A 7817-nucleotide genomic window follows, 5' to 3' on the forward strand; every position below is an offset into this window, starting at 1 on the left:
TGTGTGAGCTATGATGGTACAGAATGGCGTGGCGGGGCAGGAGCGGTGTTAGGAATGGCCTACTTCTACTCCTTTTTGCTTGAGTCTTTTCTGGCCCAGGTTTTTAAACAATCACAATGAGAACAATGTGAATCTACACCAATTAATATTTTCTGTCTCACCTCCACTTCGCTACCCTGCAAGCTGGAATACATAGCTCCTGTTTCAGCTTTAGGTCAGACAGTGGAGGATTCTCACAAGTTCTCTGTCAGGCTGAACATCCCTCCACCTAGGTTTCCAAGTGGACACATGGAGCAAGCGATTACATGGATGCTGGGGGTTGAGGGACAGATTTCCCTCTGGCTGGGCTAGAATTCTGGCCAAGGTAATGAACGTGGATTTCTCACGTTTTGAAACTTACTCTGGATTCTTGCGACTTTACTAATTAAACTAAAATTCAATTTTCCCGTGCATAACATGATTAATTTTTCACTATTTATAAAAAAACCATGCCACGTGACCTTGGATGTAGTAATGCAGAAAATTGCTGACGTTGTGTACAGTGTGGGTCATTGTGCCGTATGAACATTCCAAAGGATGTTGGTGAAGTACCAGTGAATCGAATTCTCTGACGAATTGAATTGATTCCGATAGAAGGAAAGTCCCTTTACAGTGGCGACATTACACTGCCCGTGATCAACGCAGGAAGCAACGGTAAACGAACACAGAATTCAATTATGCCTATTTTTACCACATTTTACTATGTCATTTTCCTGAACCCATAATCGATGATCTATCATCAGTATAACGCTCTCTGCGCTGTGTTTCATTTCAGATCTTCAGTAGAAAAGGAGTAATTGGTTTGTGGGGCCCAGTGGTAAGATCAGTAGCCATTGGTCATCAGTACACAGCAGCTCCAGTGGTGCAATCGTCAGTTTGATGTAATTGCACGACAGACTGGAAGTGTGTAAGTTGCCAAAGTTGCACATTCAGTTCTCGCCAGGTGTTGGTTTTACTGATAGTGACCAGAGATGATTGCAACTTCAAGCTGAAGAACAGTTCAAACACCGAATATTACACCGCAATAAAGTTCATTTTGGCTCTAACGTTGCACCGACCTGTGATACCAATCTGACTAGTATTTTACCATCATAATCTTCACGTTTATACAATGACCATTTCATTGCCCTGAAAGTTGTTGAGTCTACGAGTGTTGAAGGCAAGGCGTCCAGCACCCTTACGACTCACTGATAAAGGAACTTACCTCGGTATCTATCACTCGCAATTTACATCGATGTGCTCTTGTGCCAAAATTACCATTTGAAGAAAAATGCCTTCACTGTCCACCTTATGGCAACCTCTAATCATCTTCTATGTCTCTCTAAATTCACCCCTCAAACTTCTTGTCGCTATCAAAAACCGCCTCAAGTCCCTCAACCTTTCCTCGTAAGACCATCTCTTCAAAGAAGGCAAATCCTAGAAAATGTCCTCTGCACCCTTTCCAATGCTTTCACATCCATCGTATAATGTGGCGACCAGAAGTGCACGCAACTCTACGAGTATGGCCACACCAGTTAATTTCTGGAGCTGCAAAGTGATAATTACGCTCTGAAACTGAATCACTCTCTCAAGTAAAACTAACACACCGTACTACTTGCAAACAAACCTGTCAACGTGGGTGGTAACTTTCCGAGTTTTATATACATGGGCACCGAGATCGCTCTACACATCTACACTTCCAAGAATATTACAATTAGCCAGCAACGCTTTATTCTTGTTGCTCCTTGCGAATTAAATTATCTCACACTTTTCCTCATTAAAACCCAGTTGCCACTTCTGAGGTCAGCTCGGCAGATTATCCATGCCCCTCTGCAACCGTCAGCAGATATTGGCACTATACAACATCGTCGAACTTAATGTCATCTGCAAACTTATGAATCCATCATTCCTTGCCCTAATCCAGGTCATTTATTAAAATGACAACCAGCGGACACAAAAAGGAACCTTGAAGTACACCATCAGTTACAGAACTCCAGGTTTATCATTTCCCATGAACTGCCACACTCTGTCTTCTTTCAGCGAGCCAATTTCTGATCCAAACCGCTAAACCATCCTCAATCACATGACTCTGTATTTCATGCAACAGCCGACAGTGCCTTACTGAAAACCATATCCACCACATCAACTACTTTACTCACATCCACCTGTTTTCTCACGTTCCCAAAGACCTCAATAAGGTTTGTGGGGCACAACCTGGTATTCATAAAATCGTACTCACTATCCCGAATCAACTTCTTCCTTTTTCGATTATCATAAATCCTATCGCTCATAATCTGTTCCAAAAGGTTAGCTGCAAGAAATCTAAGGATCACTGTTCTATAATTACCAGCATTGTCTCTACTCCCCTTCGTGAATAAGGGGACAATATTTGCTAAACTCGGGTCTTCCAGCACTAATGACATAAACACTGACGAAATAAAGCTTATAGTCAAAAGTTCTGCAATCTCCTCCCACGATTCGCAGAGAATCCTCGGATACATCCCATCAAGTCCAGGGGACAAACCTAATTTTTAGACTTTCATGAATTGCTAACAACTCCTCTTCATGAATGTTAATTTCGTTTATTCTAATAGGTTGCATTTCAATACTCTCTTCGACAACATTGTCTTTTTCATTTTTGATATGATAAAAAAATACATTCAGCGTCTCTGCTATCCTTGGACTCCGCTGACAACTTCGTACTTCTGTTCTTGACAGGCCATAATCATATGCTAGACATTCTTTTATTCTTGAACTATCAACTGAAAGCTTCAGGATTCTTCCTGCCAGACAAAGACTTCTCATGCCTCCTCTTCGCTCGAAGTAGCTCTCTCTTTAGGCCCTTCCTGGATAGCTTTTAATTCCCAAGCGTCCTATCTCAGCCTTCATATCTTATGTTTACATACGCCTTCTTCTCCTTCTTCTCAAGAGATTCAACTTCTTCAGTAAACCCAGCTACCCGTGTCGACCTCATGTACCCTGCATGACGCATACATACTTACCAAGGACATGCAGTAGGTTTTCCCTGAACAATATTTCCATATTTCAGGTGTGCACAACCCTTGAAGTTACTTTCCACATGCGGTGCATCTTAACTTTTGCCTAATCGCATCATAATGGCCTTTCTCCCCGCGATACCTCACGCCCTGCAATAAATACCTATTCCTATCCATCACTAAATAAACATAACCGAATTGTGATCACTATCAACAAAGTGCTCACTTACCTCCAAAGAGAACAGCTAGCTGAGTTCATTACCCATAAGCAAATCCAATGTGGCTTTGCATCTTGTTGGCCTGTCTACATGCTCACACATTGGACAAAAACTGACCGATCCGAGGTGCTGAACCGATAACATTTCCAATCAATATTTGAAAAGTCAAAGCTCCCCATAACAACTACCCTGTCACTTTTGTTCCTATCCAGAATCATCTTTGCAATCTTTTCCTCCATATATCTAGAACATTTTTGTGGTTACCTCTCCATTCCTAATTCTAATCTCAGTCCATTCTAACTCAGCAGATTCAGTCGCGCCTTCATCAATATCCTTTTTGCTACCATAGTACTGTCCTTGACGAATAATGCTACATCTCCCCCTCGGAAGCGACCCTCCTGTTCTGACTGAAAAGTCGAAACTGAGGTACCAGGAACAACCATTCTCTTCAGTCCTCCGTTCATGTCTCTGAATTGGCCACAACATCGAAGTCCCAGGAAACAACCCATGGCACCCACGTATCCCAGATACTTCTGGCGTTGAAGTAAACACACTTTAAGCCACCTTCATCCTTGCCAGTACACTTTTGTAAACCTGAAATGCTATTTATGACAAAACCACTCACAACCACCTGCAAAATGGATCTACAATTCAGCTTCCCACTCCGAGGCTGAATTCGTTCAAACCCTCATGAAGAGCTTTGGCAAATTATCCCCTCAGCGTATTGGTACTCTTCTAGTTCTGGTGAAGATCATCCTGTTTGTAAAGGTTCATCGACTCCAGTATGAGCCCCAACTATCCAGGTATCGGAATCTCTCCCTCCTGCACCATCCTTGCAACAACATTTTCAAATGCTCTCTCCCTACACTTCACCTCACTACGACGTAGAATAGGCAACAAATCAGAGAGAACAACTCTGTTTGTTCTAGATTTAAGATGTCACCCTCGATCCCTGAAATTCTGCCATACATCCACATCACCTTTATTACCGATGTTGTTGGTGCATATGTGGACAATGACTTGGGGTTGCCCCACCCTCTCCCTTAAGGATTCTGAAAACACGATGCGAGACATCAGAAACCCTGGTAGCTGGGAGACAACACACCAATCATAAGTCTGCCCTATATCCAAAGAATCTCAATCTGTTCCCATCGATATGGAGTCCCCAATAGCAAATGTTCTCCTCCTCTCTCCCCCACCCTTCTGAGAAAAAGGGGCAAACTCTGTGTCAAAGACTTATACCCAATGGCTTTCCCCTCGTAAGTCATCCCACCCAAAAATAACAAATATGGTATACATGTTACTGAGGGGCACGGCCACAGCAGATGCCTGCACTCTCTACCTGTTAGCGTTTCGGCTCCCGACTGTATCCCATCTATCGTTTTCTTGTACCTGAAGTGTTACTGCCTCCCTATAACTTCGCTCAATTTCACTCAGACTCCAAATGATCTGACATCAAGCTACAGTTCCCGAACGCAGTTGCCGAGGAGCTGGAGTTGGCTGCACTTCCCGCAGACGTGGATATCTGGGACATCATTGAAAACCCTTACCTCTCACATTCTACAGAAAGAAATTTCAAATGTCCGGCCATCCATTCCTAATATTGTCCACATACACACACTCTCATATAAATATATGCGAACATATATATACATGAATATAAAAATGTGTGTGCAGTTGCAAAAGAAAGTTGTTTGAAACGGCATTTATTTTTGAAAAAATGATTTTGTGGATTGTTCTGTCGTTGCGAAATACCTCAGTTCCTTTCAACCAGCAGAAATACTCCCTGAGTGAATATCCATCTCTCAATAGAGATACAGAGGTGACGTTTGAAGATGTTGACGTTTCTCATATCGCTGATCCTGTGCTGTGTTAAATTCTGGAAAGGATGTTTAGTTCGTTTCATGTTACTGATTTTGTTGCAACTTCGCACATGCCATTAAAACAATCCAAAAATTATTAGATTTATCTCATTGGACAATGTTGTCGGCAAAACTGGAACCGAAATGAAAAAGATGTTTTAAGTACTGCTTTAAAGATTATACGATTCAGACAGGGACATTTTTCGAGTCTTGTCACTGGATATTTTGGGGGGAGATGGGTGAGCAGCAAATGGTCTCACTCCCTTCTCTGTGATTGCAGCCAAATGTCCAAGGCAATAGATGAAATAAAAATGGTGCATTCTATCGACAGGTCAGTTCCCACTCACTATAGTATAGTTTCACTTTGATTGTCGCCATCGTATAAAGGGTTAGGTGAGTGGGGAGATTGGGATTCTGATGGTAGGCTGAGACATTGCGATAATTTATCCCACACTGTTGGCATCACTTTATATCATAAACCAATTATCCATCGGACTGAGCTTACCGACGTCCCTTTAGTGCTGAGCTAACAGAAACAGCTCAGTTCTTTTACAATTTATGGAAGTTCACGTAGAACAAGCTGCTAAACCTTTGTTCACAACCAGCACTTTCTACAGATATTCGTACTCAGTTGGAGGTGATATGTGTTTTTTTTCCAATTAACGTTAACCAATTAGAAATTGTGCACCGAACGCTTACCCGACACAGCCGACCAGACTCCCTGTCTTGGTGAAATTCACTCATTATGTTTCTGCACGTATTTTTAAAAATACTTTAGAATCAGCTTCTGACGCATTTTTCATGAAAAATAATCATTTTCGATTTCAATTACTGTAGAATGAAAAATAAATTCTCCAAACTTTTCCTTATCATTCATCGCTGGTCTTGAAGTTCGAAAGTCTAGTTACAGATCCATCTGAATGAAGGATTTTCCCTCCTGTTTACTCTCTGCAAATTCACATCATCAGATAAACTTCCATATGGACGCAACTCAGTTTTACCTGGTTTCACGCCACATGATCTATTTGTCTGTTCCACCATCCCATGAAACCCTGCCTTGTCTTTTATAAAGGCGTTATGCCCCAGTACTTCGTTGGCTTCCTTTCCATACGTTTTTGTTTCCCAGTAGACGCTGTCCATTCTTCCTGACGTCTTTTGATTCCAGGCATCGCCATCTATGTCTTTTATCATCTCGTTTATATTCCAGGGAAGTCCATCCTGAGAAAGAATGCTGTTCCAATGCAACACATGAAAACCCGCTCGAATGATGTATACTGTCATTACCAGTATAGGGAAGATGGGAGCTAGTTCAGTCACAGGTGAATCGGTTGCTTGTCACACAATGGATCAACCAGTGACTGGGAAATGACTGTTTTTCTTCACTTTTCTGAACATGTGCTAAAACAACACAGTAAGGTATCATAGAATGCCGACCGTTAAGAAACTGGCCATTTGATGCAACAAATTCACACCGATCCTCCAGGGGTTAACCCTCACAGAACAATTCCTTACCCTATTACTCTTCATTTGATCCTGAATAAGGCACCTTACTGACAGTCGACCCATTTGGATTCATGCCATGTCTCAGGCTCTGCGAGGCAGCAGTGCTAACCAGTGAGCCACCTTGCGACCCTGCAGCAATATTTCAAGGCACATGCGGACGCGTGTAAAATGCGTTCCCTGCCAAAGATGCTCCGCTTTTGTTGTTGTCTATATCAGGAACAATAATCCTGATTCCCTCAACAGGCAATGAAACCACACCACAGCGGTGATAGTGCTGAATTGTAACCACGAGGTGACATTTAGGACGGCAGGTGCAATTGCATCTTCTCTTAACAACATAGTTTATTTTTCCCAGCGATGAGACGTTTCTTCCAAAAAACTAATCGTGACACCGAGCTTTTACAGCACAGAATAATGCATTATGTCAATGCCAGTCCATCAAACATCCATCCACTCTCATTTCCAGCTTCCAGTAGCCCGCAGCCTGACCTCTGAATTGTTCATCTCAAACAACGTGCCCTGCACAGGTTTAATCTCAACTGAAGAAGCGAATGAGACTGAAGTCAGATACCATTAAATTTGATCATGAGCTGCGGGAGAACAGAACCGCATTTTCAAACAAAGAGGGAAATATGCAGACACATCTTGTGAGAATGACGAAGGCCTTAGGAGAGGCCAACATTCAGAAAATAAGGAATTGAACTGTTTGCCTCTTCTTTCTTCACTTCGGGCTTTAAAACCTGATTCTGTTTGCATACGCAACGAGGTAAACAGGCAGGCTACTGTCCTTCGAGGACTGGCACAGTCGTGAATAATTGGTACATGCTAATCGTTGAATTCTCCACCTGTTGAGGTAGCCTGGCTAGCTGTGCTCTTCCAGCCTCCTACCTGTTTCATTTGAATTCCAGCAGATTCCTGCCTCTACATAAGGAATGGAAGCATTCAGCCTCTTCGCTGTATGTTTTCCTCCCCTACTATTTCACCGTTACTTCACTGCTTCGACTGTATCACTTTGTTCTTCCGGCTAAACTAGGGCATTCTTGACATCAGATGCTTGTCGTCCTTATGTTCCTCGAAGTAGAAACACAGATGGGGATTCCGAAAGTCAAGCAGATGAGGCCAGGTTCGTGGGGAAAATCACTTCACGATGTTCCCTCAGAAATAATTCCAATCAACACGGAAAATGCTTCTGTGAATGTTTGTTGCAACAGTTGTAAACA

Source organism: Chiloscyllium plagiosum, chromosome 8 (assembly GCF_004010195.1).
Source record: "Chiloscyllium plagiosum isolate BGI_BamShark_2017 chromosome 8, ASM401019v2, whole genome shotgun sequence".
In the NCBI taxonomy this organism is placed as follows: Eukaryota; Metazoa; Chordata; class Chondrichthyes; order Orectolobiformes; family Hemiscylliidae; genus Chiloscyllium; species Chiloscyllium plagiosum.